The following is a 13,232-nucleotide window of genomic DNA, read 5'->3' on the forward strand; positions in this document are numbered from 1 at the left end:
TGGAATGGAGATCATCCTGATGCAATCTTCTACGCACTGTTTGGTCTGAGATGCGAATCTCCATTGCCTGGGAGAAGTCATTTACAACATTTCTGGCAGGTGATGTTGGGCCCCTGCGCGCCTCCAGTTGGAGAAACGATCCTGCATTGGTGTTGTTGCCGGCCACGGTGGTCTAGCGGTTCTAGGCGCTCAGCCCGGAACCGCGCGACCGCTACGGTCGCAGGTTCGAATCCTGCCTCGGGCACGGATGTGTGTGATGTCCTTAGGTTAGTTAGGTTTAAGTAGTTCTAAGTTCTAGGGGACTGATGACCACAGATGTTAAGTCCCATAGTGCTCAGAGCCATTTGAACCATTGGTGTTGTCATATGAGGACAATCACATTTGTCGTCTCTCTGTACTTTCTCCGCACCTTAGACACACTACTTTCAATAACATGTAACTGATCGGCAACATCTCGTTGTGCATGATTTGCTGAAAGTAAAGTCATTATACTGACTCTGTCAAACTGTTGTATGCGTCTAGTGGCATGTTACCCCAGAGCTGAACACAAACTGAATGAAGCTGGTGTTGATACTGGACTGCTCACATGTGCCGCTGCGGCAGCGGGTATGTTTACATGACTGGGAAACGGCCACAAAGCATGCAAGTAGTAAACACCGTCCAGTACATGGGTTCTGCCTGGGTAATGCACGAAGTGCCCAGATCAATGATACCCTTAGTACCACAGACTACATTTTACTATAGTGTTCTTAACTTCTGTTGAGCAGTGTAGTATCTATGAAAAATCTTCATCATAAAATTTACTCCATATACGCCTTCTATTGATTCAACGTTTTCTCGTTCAGTTTCCTAGTGTTCACAGCCAATGATAGTCATTGGAGTAGTGAAATCTGGCATGCTAGCTTAAATTATCTTGAGATAGAAACTGGGCGAGTATGATTGGCAGCTGTTTGTATAGAGTACGGGCCGCTGATCACACCACAGGTGACGTTTTCACATTTTGTAGCAAGGCGAGCAGGGTGTCCGAGACGTAGGCATGTCGGGGCCAGCGGCTCACAAATCGTTTTAGTGCTGTGGGGCCCACCACTCGCCTACCAGATCCCACAGGCCAGCTGCATTGTTTGCATCGATTCGGAGAATTTTAATGTCTGTGTCCACAGAAGGTTGACAGTACGTCTTCCACGTAGAGCACTGCCGTCCAATGTCCCTTGCATACACCGAAAAACGTCATCTGATTGGTGGACTGATATGACATGTTCTGACAAAAAAAAACGCACTCCAAATTTGGCCGAACGACTCGCCTTAGGAGGAAAGTTTGGAGGGGATAGGAGTGGCAGAACCTAAGAGTATGATTAGCAGCTGTTTTTGTGTCCTCCTGGGATTGGAGATTTTTCTGGACGGCCAGAGTGAACGTTAGAGTTCTTCACTTCTGGTCAGCCTGGTTGAAGATGATCACCAGGGCCAGAAGTATTACTGTCACGGTAGTTGGGGTGGAGCCTGTCTCTTAGTACTTGTGACAACAGTCGGTATTGTTTGTTCTGTCAGCAGCTCGTGGTCTTGTGGTAGCGTTCTCGCTTCCCGTGCACAGGGTCACGGGTTCGATTCCCGGCGGGGTAAGGGATTTTCTCTGCCTCGAGATGCCTTGGTGGTGTGTGTCTATCATCATCATTGACTCACAAGTCGCCGAAGTGGCGTCAGCTAAAAAGGACTTGCAGTTTCGGCGGCCGAACACCCCGCATGGGGTCTCCCGGCCAACAATGCGGTACGACCGTTTCACTTCTTTGATTGTGCTTGTGCTATTTCAGCCAGATCTTTATCCATGATCGCGGAACGCCACTGAGAGCAGCTGCAACATCACCCCTGTGCTAAGACCCATTTTGAGGTTGGTAATGTATTTGCACCGCCAGCGCAATAGGGACTTGTGTAATTAATTTGACCCTCACAGCTTACGGTGTCGCCTTGTCGCCAGACACAGCCACTGCTTGCATGTGTGGCAGCACCAAGGACTCTCATTCCCGGTCAGTATTGTTCGTGATAGCCAGTGGCAATGTATCCAAGCACACTCTCACTCACAGTGTTTGCAGGGCTCCATAACATGATAGTTGATCCCACTCCTGTACGTGAATTCAGACAACATCTCATTACTATATTGTTCTTATTTATATTCCATTCAGTATTTTCGTCTTGTAATACTTCAGGAATTCCTTGCAATAAACCATTTTGTGATACCAAAATCTTTGTATTACTTAATAGCTGAATTTAACCTCTATTTTCAGCACCCTGTAGCAGATACGAGTGTTCCTCTACTAAACTATCATAAATAGAATTATGTTGAAGGAACAACTCTTAAATTGATCACACTCAGGGTCATTTAATAAGTTCCTCCATAATGTATCTGTTGTGTGATACCAACTGTGGTAGTTAATGGAGGAGTGGAGGTTGAGTTTATTAGCCTAAGCAACAGGGATTTATTTATTGAATTTGGGTGACACACCCCCCTCTCAACCCCGGCACGTCGCGTAATATGGCGACACATGCCTGGGATATTTCCACCTTGGCTCTGAGAGGCGGTAAGCATTTAATAAAGTTCAGTTTTTTTTCTCTCCCGTCATTCGTTTTAGCTCCGCCGGAGTATAAGACGCTGCTGCGGATATACTAATCATTGTGTTGTTCTTTTTATCTACCTGTGATTTTTTGTTGTTGTTGTTCTTATGGCTGTCTGCACCACTTTCCATATTTTCTGTGAGTTGATATCTGGCGTTGCTAACAGAGTTGTGGATCAGTTTTGGAGGGGGATGATAACTGATAATGCAAACTAATGTGAGAAGTTGTACCAGGAGACTAGGAAGCATAGCATAAATTTTAAAATTTCTACCAAATGTCTTGCACTGCGTATTTTGGGTTGTTGTCTTTGCGTAAATGTTAACGCAAAGTAAAACTATGTTGAGACGTAACGGCACTTAGTCTGAAAGGTGTAGCATGATGGACAGAGCAGAAGTTATAAACAAAAGCATGTCAGCGGGTGAGAGGTTCACGTTCCCGAGTAACAGGGTGATAGACATACTGATGTGAGGTACGATTCAGTAACTGGTCACGAGTGTAACAGTGAATGTGATAATATCGGAGAAGAAGCACACGGAAGCATCAAAAGGCCAATCTTGCCAATACGATGTAGCAGCGTGTCATTACACCAATCGGTGATTCTGAGCGCTAGCAGGAGTCGTATTTACTATTCCGGATTTTGAAAAAATAAAACAAGCAGAAAGAATCATAAAATAGGAGAATTAGAGAGGAAACATGAGGAGATGAAAAATAGGTGTCAGGAGGCAGAAAATAAAGATGGGGAATCAAATTGAGAAAATCGATGACCACCTAGCAGTAGTGACAAGGATTAGTAGCGAGGCTAAGCAGACTTCGTTAACAACAAAGAGGGAGGCTGGCTTAGTTAGGGTAGGCCAGCCGAAGTGGCCGAGTGGTTCTGGGCGCTTCAGTCTGGAACCGCGAGACCGCTACGGTCGCAGGTTCGAATCCTGCCTCGGGCATGGATGTGTGTGATGTCCTTAGGTTAGTTAGGTTTAAGTAGTTCTAAGTTCTAGGGGACTGATGATCTCAGAAGTTAAGTCCCATAGGGCTCAGAGCCTTTTGAACCATTTAGTTAGGGTAGAAGCGGCAGTCGCTAAAAGAACCCCTGTAACCCCAAATAATCATGTTAGGCTATTTTCAGCCATGATAATGGCAACATTACAAATTCAGCTGAACACTAGTGATTAATATTGTCAGGGTAAAGACTATCTTTTATTTTGTTTCTATGTAACGTATTTGTAAAATTGTATTGTGAAAGTTTGATTGGAATACTATCTTTCAAATTCTAAAGGTGACAGGGGTAAAATACAGGGATCGAAAGGCTATTTAAAATTTGTACAGAAACCTGATGGCAGTTATAAGAGTTGATGGGCATGAAAGGGAAGCAGTGGTTGGGAAGGGAGTGAGACAGGGTTGTAGCCTCTCCCTGATGTTATTCAATCTGTATATTGAGTAATCAGTAAAGGAAACAAAAGAAAAATTCGGAGTAGGTGTTGAAATCCATGGAGAAGAAATAAAAACTTTGAGGTTCGCCGATGACATTGTAATTCTGTCAGAGACAGCAAAGGACTTGGAAGAGCAGTTGAACGGAATGGACAGTGTCTTGAAAGGAGGACATAAGATGAACATCAAGAAAAGCAAAATGAGGATAATAGAATGTAGTCGAATTAAGTCGGGTGATGCTGAGGGAATTAGATTAAATAATGAGACATTTAAAGTAGCAAAGGAGTTTTGCTATTTGGGGAGCAAAATAACTGATGATGGTCGAAGTAGAGAGGATATAAAATGTAGACTGCAATGGCAAGGAAACCGTTTCTGAAGAAGAGAAATTTTTTAACATCGAGTATAGATTTAAGTGTCAGGAAGTCATTTCTGAAAGTATTTGTATGGAGTGTAGCCATGTGTGGAAGTGAAACATGGACGATAAATAGTTTGGACAAGAAGAGAATAGAAGCTGTCGAAATGTGGTGCTACAGAAGAATGCTGAAGATTAGATGGGTAGATCACATAACTAGTGAGGAGGTACTGAACAGAATTAGGGAGAAGAGGAGTTTGTGGCACAACTTGACAAAAAGAAGGTTCGGTTGGTAGGACACGTTCTGAGGCATCAAGGGATCACAAATTTAGCATTGGAGGGCAGCGTGGAGGGTAAAAATCGTAGAGGGAGACCAAGAGATGAATACACTAAAAAGCTTCAGAAGGATGTAGGTTGCAGTAAGTACTGGGAGATGAAGAAGTTTGCACAGGATAGAGTAGCATGGAGAGCAGCATCAAACCAGTCTCAGGACTGAAGACCACAACAACAACAACATTGTGGAAGTACTGAGGACCATGACCGGCAGGGAATCCATTAGTATTGTCGAGGTGAAGTAAGGCGGGCGTGCTAAGGAGTATGGACACCCACATCCAAATTCATTTTGTCCTCTTATAGAGAGAATAAAACATGGGCAATCGATGACAAATGATTCCACCTGAGAACGAGCTTTCAAGTCGTCATCGCTGACTAACAAATCAGTGGTACCACAACATCCAGGCCGTTCTATTCTTTGCTCATCCCTAAGCTAACCAGTTTCTTTCCTCTCGTCACACAGCTTTCTGATAATCCTGTCATTAGGCCATATGAGGTGAGGTCCACAGAAGGAACGTGGCCATGTTTCAGTCACAACTGAGACGCCTATGGAGATTTCCTGGAGATTTCCTGATTCAATCTCCCATAGAGCAGTCTACATATGAAGTGCTGCCTTGCCACAACGTAAGTCACCTGGTCCGATTGCTGGTACTTCTGTTGACGTGGAAGGATATCTAGTGCTACCCACTGGTACCTATCCCGGCTGCATCTTAACATTTCTGAGAGACATCTGTCTCATGGCCCTTGCCACTACAGCACCTCTTCCTGAGAGCACGACCACACCAACGCCAACTCGCATCCCTGAACCACTATCATGGAGGAAGGAAGGCTGTGTGAAGTGAGTGAAAGGGTGAAGTGTTAGCGTGTGTTCTGTTCTTTACTTTGATACTGCCAATGGCAGACTATAGTCCTATAAAACATAGCACCCCTATCAAGATAAGTTGATCATTCCCCAATCTTGAGACCTTAATGAACTGTGTTGTCCGGTCCCGGTAGTTGAGTGGTCACCGCGACAGAATGTCAATCCTACGGGCCCGGATTCGATTCCCGTCTGAGTCGGAGATTATCTCCGCTCAGGGACTGGGTGTTGTGTAGTCACCAGCCGTTGTGGTCGAGCGGTTCTAGGCGCTACAGTCTGGACCTCTACGGTCGCAGGTTCAAATCCTGCCTCGGGCATGGATGTGTGTGATGTCCTTAGGTTAGTTAGGTTTAAGTAGTTCTAAGTTCTACGCGACTGATGATCTCAGATGTTAAGTCCGATAGTGCTGAGAGCCATTTGAACCATTTGTTGTGTTATCCTAATCATCATCATTTCACCCCCAGCGACGCGCAAGTCGCCGAAGTGGCGTCAAATCGAAAGACTTGCTCCTGGCGAACGTTCTACCCGACTGGCGGCCCGAGTCACACAACATATACATTTAATGTGCTGTGTTGTAATGTTTGACAGTATTTGTATTCCGAAGGTTATCAGTGTCTTATCTATTTTTCGTTGTTTAGTTTCTGTACACAAGAAGGCAATGAACACATTATATCTTTATGTGCCTCTCAAGCATCTGAAAACTATTTTTTAATTTTTTAGTTTGAGATATTTTCTTAAATAATTCTATTTTTTAACTTTTAAGTTTTTATCTTTTAAGTTGTTGGTAAAGTGATTAAGAGGGGTTACTTCGGCGTGTAGCCTCCTTCATAGGATTTCGTACAACACTCGCTGTCAATGACTTTTTATTACTGAAAAATGAAATCATTTTTTGCGTTTCACTCTGAGAGTATTAATTTCTTACGTATATTTGGATAATGGAATGTGGTCGAATTAAGTCGGGCGGTGCTGCTGGAATTAGATTAGGAACTGAGACGAAATTGGCTCTGAGCACTATGGGACTTAACTGCTATGGTCATCAGTCCCCTAGAACTTAGAACTACTTAAACCTGAGTGAGGACATCACACACATCATACCCGAGGCAGGATCGAACCTGTGACCATAGCGGTCGCGCGGTTCCAGACTGTACCGCCTAGAACTGCTTGACCACTCTGGCTGGCGAAATGAGACGCTTAAAGTAGTAAATGAGGTTTACTATTTGGGGAGCAAAATAACTCATGATGGTCGGAGTAGAGAGGATATAAAATATAGACTAGCAATGGCAAGGAAAGTGTTTCTGAAGAAGAGAAATTTGTTACCATTGAGTATAGATTTAAGTGTCAGGAAGCCGTTTCTGAAAGTATTTGTATGGAGTGTAGCCATGTATGGAAGTGAAACATGGACGATAAATAGTTTAGACAAGAAGAGAATAGAAGCTTTCGAAATGTGGTGCTACAGAAGAACGCTGAAGATTAGATGGGTAGATCACATAACTAATGAAGAGGTATTGAATAAAATTGGGGAGAAGAGAAATTTGTGGCACAACTTGACTAGAAGAAGGGATCTGTTGCTAGGACATATTTTGAGGCAACAAGGGATCACCAATTTAGTATTGGAGGGCACCGTGGAGGGTAAAAATCGTAGAGGGAGTAGGCTGCAGCAGGTACTGGGAGATGAAAAAGCTTGCACAGGATAGAGTAGCATGGAGAGCTGCATCGAACCAGTCTCAGGAATGAAGTTCACAACAACAACAACGTATATTTGATGCCACTGTGGAACACATTTAAATCTGTTGGGTATTCTGTTGTAATGTTGTTTTGATCTTTAGAATTATTCCATACGATGTGATACATAATTACGATTGCTTATCACCATCTACAAAATATCACAGTATATAGAAGCTACACAAAAGCTGATAATGTTTCATTGTACTGTGAGGTGTATCAATGCTGATACGTTTGTTTCAGATTTTCTGTATCAGTTGTTGAGTGTCAGCTGAAAGGACAATCAGTCACCTGCATTCAATGTACAATCCTAATCTGGTAAGGGATATTGTACGTGTGTGAGTCAATACAACTACTCTGAAGGTTGAACTATTATAATAAGGACATTTGCCTTCTTGGAGGTTGACAAATGTGTTTGTGTCGGGTACATAAAAAATTAATTTTTAATTGCTTAAGAGAGAAATTCGTGGCGTGCCGCATCAAACCAGCCAGAACCATGACGACTCAAAAAAAAAAAGAGTGTCTTTGAAGCTGCAGACACGAGGTGATTCCATAATTAACAGCACCGTCCACCATGGCCTTCTGCTAACTGTCCAACTGTCATTTGCGTGGATGACTTGCTCATTGCGTGTGTGTGGTATCCGTGAGCATAAGTCAGTGTTGGGGAAAGTGTTATAGTCAGTGTGAAAGAGATGTTGGCTGCATCTATAACTCTACCATGTACCTTCATGTCCCTGTTGCCTTTCTTTTGTTTGATTGGGAAACTTCTCAGATTCTTTTATGTGACTGACCCATTACGCTAACGTTATGTGATCCAGTCACTATAAAGCAAAATGTTTAGTGAGTGTGGGGTTATGAAAGATGCCACGCTCCCACGGCTTGTCCCCTTCCGTTCTTTTTCCCATTGGTTTAACTTTTTCTCGTTAAAATTCCGAGGGGTGACGGTCAGTGAATGTCATAAGAGTAATGAAATCTGAAATGCGATCTTCGATTTAATTTAGATAGAACCTCTTTATTCGGCGTGGGATGATGTATGGCGGCACGGGTACCTGAACGATATGAAAAGAGTACGGCCGCTCGTTGCGCCGCAGAGGGTGCCTGGCGTTTTCGCCTTCTGTAGTGAGCAGCTTGTCTTCAACAGTGCTAGGAATGGGAGCACAGTACCCCAATGCAAGTGCGAGAGGCGCGCTTTCTCACTCATCAATAATTTCTCGAAATGTAAAGAGAATTACAGACGAATGCCGTGTTACTGTAGTCGTCCAAGCGTAGCAGGATATGGAGGATGGTGCGTGGTCATGTAAAACTGACGTGTCAACAGACGTGTACACGAAACGCATTATTTTAATGCGCATTCAGTCTCCCGAGGTTGCAATGGAAAAATCGGATTCTGTTTGTTGCAGAGTTCCTTTCTGACATGCAGAAAAGTGATACAAATACACTACTGGCCATTAAAGTTGCTACATCAAGAAGAAATGCAGATGATAAACGGCTATTCATTGGACAAATATATTATACTAGAACTGACATGTGATTACATTATCACGCAATTTGGGTGCATAGATCCTGAGAAATCAGTACCCAGAACAACCACCTCTGGCCGTAATAACGACCTTGATACGCCTGGGCATTGAGTCAAACAGAGCTTGGATGGCGTGTACAGGTACAGCTGCCCATGCAGCTTCAACACGATACCACAGTTCATCAAGAATAGTGATTGGCCTATTGTGACGAGCTAGTTGCTCGGCCACCATTGACCAGACGTTTTCAATTGGTGAGAGATCTGGAGAATGTGCTGGCCAGGGCAGCAGTCGAACATTTTGTGTATCCAGAAAGGTCCTTACAGGACCTGCAACATACAGTCGTGCATTATTCTGCTGAAACGTAGTGTTTCGCAGGAATCGAATGAAGGGTCGACCTACGGGTCGTAACACATCTGAAATGTAACGTCCACTGTTCAAAGTGCCGTCAATGCGAACAAGAGGTGACCGAAACGTGTAACCAATGGCATCCCATACCATCACGCCGGGTGATACGCCAGATGGCGATGACGAATACACGCTTCCAATCTGCGTTCACTGCGATGTCGCCAAACAGGGATGCGACCATCATGATGCTGTAAACAGAACCTGGATTCATCCGAAAAAATGACGTTTTGCCATTTATGCAGCCAGGTTCGTCGTTGAGTACACCATCGCAGGCACTCCTGTCTGTGATGCAGCGTCAGGGGTAACCGCAGCCATGTTCTCCGAGCTGATAGTCCATGCTACTGCAAATTTCGTCGAACTGTTCGTGCAGATGGTTCTTGTCTTGCAAACGCCCCCATCTGTTGACTCAGGGATCGAGACGTGGCTGCACGATCCGTTACAGCCATGCGGATAAGATGCCTGTCATCTCGACTGCAAGTGATACGAGGCCGTTGGGATACGGGACGGCGTTCCGTATTACCCTCCTGAACCCACCGAGTCCATATTCTGCTAACAGCCATTGGATCTCGACCAACGCGAGCAGCAGTGTCGCGATACGATAAACCGCAATCGCAAAGACTACAACCTGACCTTTATCAAAGTCGGAAACGTGATGGTACGCATTTCTCCTCCTTACACAAGGCATCACAACAACGTTTCACCAGGTAACGCCGGTCAACTGCTGTTTGTGTATGAGAAATCGGTTGGAAACTTTTCTCGTGTCAGCACGTTGTAGGTGTCGCCACCGGCGCCAACCTTGTGTGAAAACTCTGAAAAGCTAATCATTTGCATATCACAGCATCTTCTTCCTGTCGGTTAAATTTCGCGTCTGTAGCACATCATCTTCGTGGTGTAGTAATTATAATGGCCAGTAGTGTATACAGGAGGAAATAAAAACTATCATGACGTTGTCAGGGATATTTACAAGCAATCTGTCAAGGGTTGTGCTCGTTGCTGATCAGGGGGCAAATGTGAAAAGGGCACTTGAGAACTGTTGTCGCCTTCCGTGTAACATCCACTCCCTTAAAGCATGTCAAATTTAAAAGAACGCAAAATCCCAAAGATTGGCAAAGTTTTGCTGAAGTTCGAAATATGGCGCGTACTTCAACGTGAGATGCTTTTAATAATTTCCACAACGAAATTCTGTCTCGAAATCTGGCAGAAAACTGAAAGAGATTCTGGTCATACATAAAGCACACCAGTGGCAAGACGCAATCAATACCTTAACAACGGTGAAGTCACTGATAACAGTGCCACTAAAGCAGAGTTATTAAACACGGATTTCCGACACTTCTTCACCAAAGAAGACGAGGTAAATATTTCTGAATTCCAATCAAGAACAACTGCCAAGATGAGAAACATAGAAGTAGATGTCCTCGGAGTAACGAAGCAGCTTAAATCATTTAATAAAGGCAAGGCCTCCGGTCCAGATAGTATACCAGTCAGGTTCCTCTCAGAGTATGCTGATAAAATAGCTCCATATTTAGCAATTATACAGGGTGTTACAAAAAGGTACGGCCAAACTTTCAGTAAACATTCCTCACAGACAAAGAAAGAAAATATGTTATGTGTATATGTGTCCGGAAACGCTTCCTTTCCATGTTAGAGCTCATTTTATTACTTCTCTTCAAATCACATTAATCATGGAATGGAAACACACACCAACAGAACGTACCAGCGTGACTTCAAACACTTTGTTACAGGAAATGTTCAAAATGTCCTCCGTTAGCAAGGATACATGCATCCACCCTCCGCCGCATGGAATCCCTGATGCGCTGATGCAGCCCTGGAGAATGGCGTATTGTATCACAGCCGTCCACAATACGAGCTTTTCATAAAACAGCACTTTGATACCTGCTGGAATGCATGCTAAAATCCACATTTACACAACATGAATAAGTGTTACGTGACTTCGGAAAATACAACTTGTTTCAGAACTGGCGTTACCACGTAGGTGACTAATTCAGTTTCTCAAAGCATTTAAGAGGCTACCAGGGCAGTGGAAGCTGACTTTGGCTAGCGCCATGGGTGCACCAGCTACAGGTACACACTGCTGACAAGGGAAAGTGCCCATCACACTCCCCTGACTTGGCGGTAGTGGATAGCCCGTCAAAGTTGGGCTGAACTGTGAAAAAAAAGCAAAATAAAAACAGTGAACGATCTATGAACACCAAGTGCAATAAAGAGGATCCTAAAATACCCACGGGGTCGTGGGTGTGTGGTCATGGTGTTTGACTGCCAAGCAGACGAGCCATGTTGAAAGCTGCCTTCGTACTATTTATTTATCTTTCCACAACATAATGAACTGTTTCTCTGTCATTGAAATGTTTCTTCTCTTTCTGTAGTCTAGGCAGTTGCCATACTGTACATTGTTTATAGAATATGAGTCATGTGGCAAGAATTCGTTACGTCCAAAGTAAATGTAATGAACAGTGAGAGCAGGCGTGATACCACGTAGACGTCTCAAATGAAAACAACAAATAATCGGGTGTGAAGTATGTTACAAGAAAGGAATTCAGGATTCAAGACTTCCAAAACGGAACACAACTTCGAAAATGTTAAAAACATATGATTTGACAGAATACAGAGAAACTGTGTGATTGTGGAACTTGCATTCATTTGTTGCAGTATATGTTATAGACTACTATGTTTTCACCATTTCCTTGGGAGTGAACACATTCACATTCATACGAACATCTATATCGGACAAGAAGGCATATCTCACCTATTTACCAGTCGTACAAATTAGGTGCATCGGTAAGAGATTCCAATCATATGACACAAGTATTGTCACTAATGCCGTGTATGACTCACCAGACTATTTTCTGGTCGAGGATTCGGTTGATCTTGTCACCGTATAATTAAATGTTTGCGGTTCCCATTCGAAAGCCACTTTGTTTCGGCTGCTAATATTCGCATATTGTGCAAATCAACTGTCATTATAGGTCCCTACCTTCCACCTCGCTGTTGCAAACGGCCGTTACACCACAACACAGACACAAATTTGAATAAAGCAAACAGCGAAACAAGAAATTGACACGAAAAAGGTTTCAAGACGGTTCGCCAGATCCCCCAGCGACGTACCAAGGCCTCACTGCTTCCATGTCACGATGCGTCGCCTCTGTTATCCGCGCCGAAAGTAGACATACGGGCTATTAGGTAGATGGAGATAATGTTCTGGGTGATCAGTGCAAACTTTACACGAGGGTCACTCCAACAGAAACGCACACAATTTCTTTAAAAAAATCCGTCTTTTATTCTACATGTTTGAAAGTTTTACACTGTGTAGATACATCCTTTAGGAACAATATTTTCATTTCTCCACATAATTTCCACCGCTCTCAACTGCCGTACGCCATCTTGTAACTAGCGCCTGTATACCTGCACGGTAAAATTCTGGACCAACCTGTTGGAGCCACTGTTTGGCAGCGTTCACAAGGGAGTCATCATCTTCAAACCTTGTTCTACGAAGAGAGTCTTTCAGTTTCCCAAAGATGTGATAATCACATGGAGCCAGGTCAGTACTGTAAGGCGGGTGTTTCAGTGTTGTCCATCCGAGTTTTGTGATCGCTTGCATGTTTTTTTGACTGACGTGTGGCCGTGCATTGTCGTGCAACAGCAAAACATCCTGCTATCGCCGATGTGGTCGAACACGACTCAGTCGAGCTTGAAGTTTCTTCAGTGTCGTCACATATTCATCAGAATTTAAGGTGGTTCCACTTGGCATGATGTCCACAAGCAAGAGACCTTTGGAATCGAAAAACACTGTAGCCAGAACTCTTCCAGCAGAAGGTGCGGTTTTGAATTTTTTTCCTTGGGTGAATTTGCATGATGCCACTACTTTGATTGCCTCTTCATCTCTGGTGAAAAATGATGGAGCCATGTTTCATCACCTGTCACAGTTCTTCCAAGAAATTCATCTGCACCATTCTCGTACTGTTCCAAAAGTTCGCTGAATACCGTTTCTCATGTTTTT

Source organism: Schistocerca gregaria, chromosome 5 (genome assembly GCF_023897955.1).
Source record: "Schistocerca gregaria isolate iqSchGreg1 chromosome 5, iqSchGreg1.2, whole genome shotgun sequence".
Classification (NCBI taxonomy): domain Eukaryota; kingdom Metazoa; phylum Arthropoda; class Insecta; order Orthoptera; family Acrididae; genus Schistocerca; species Schistocerca gregaria.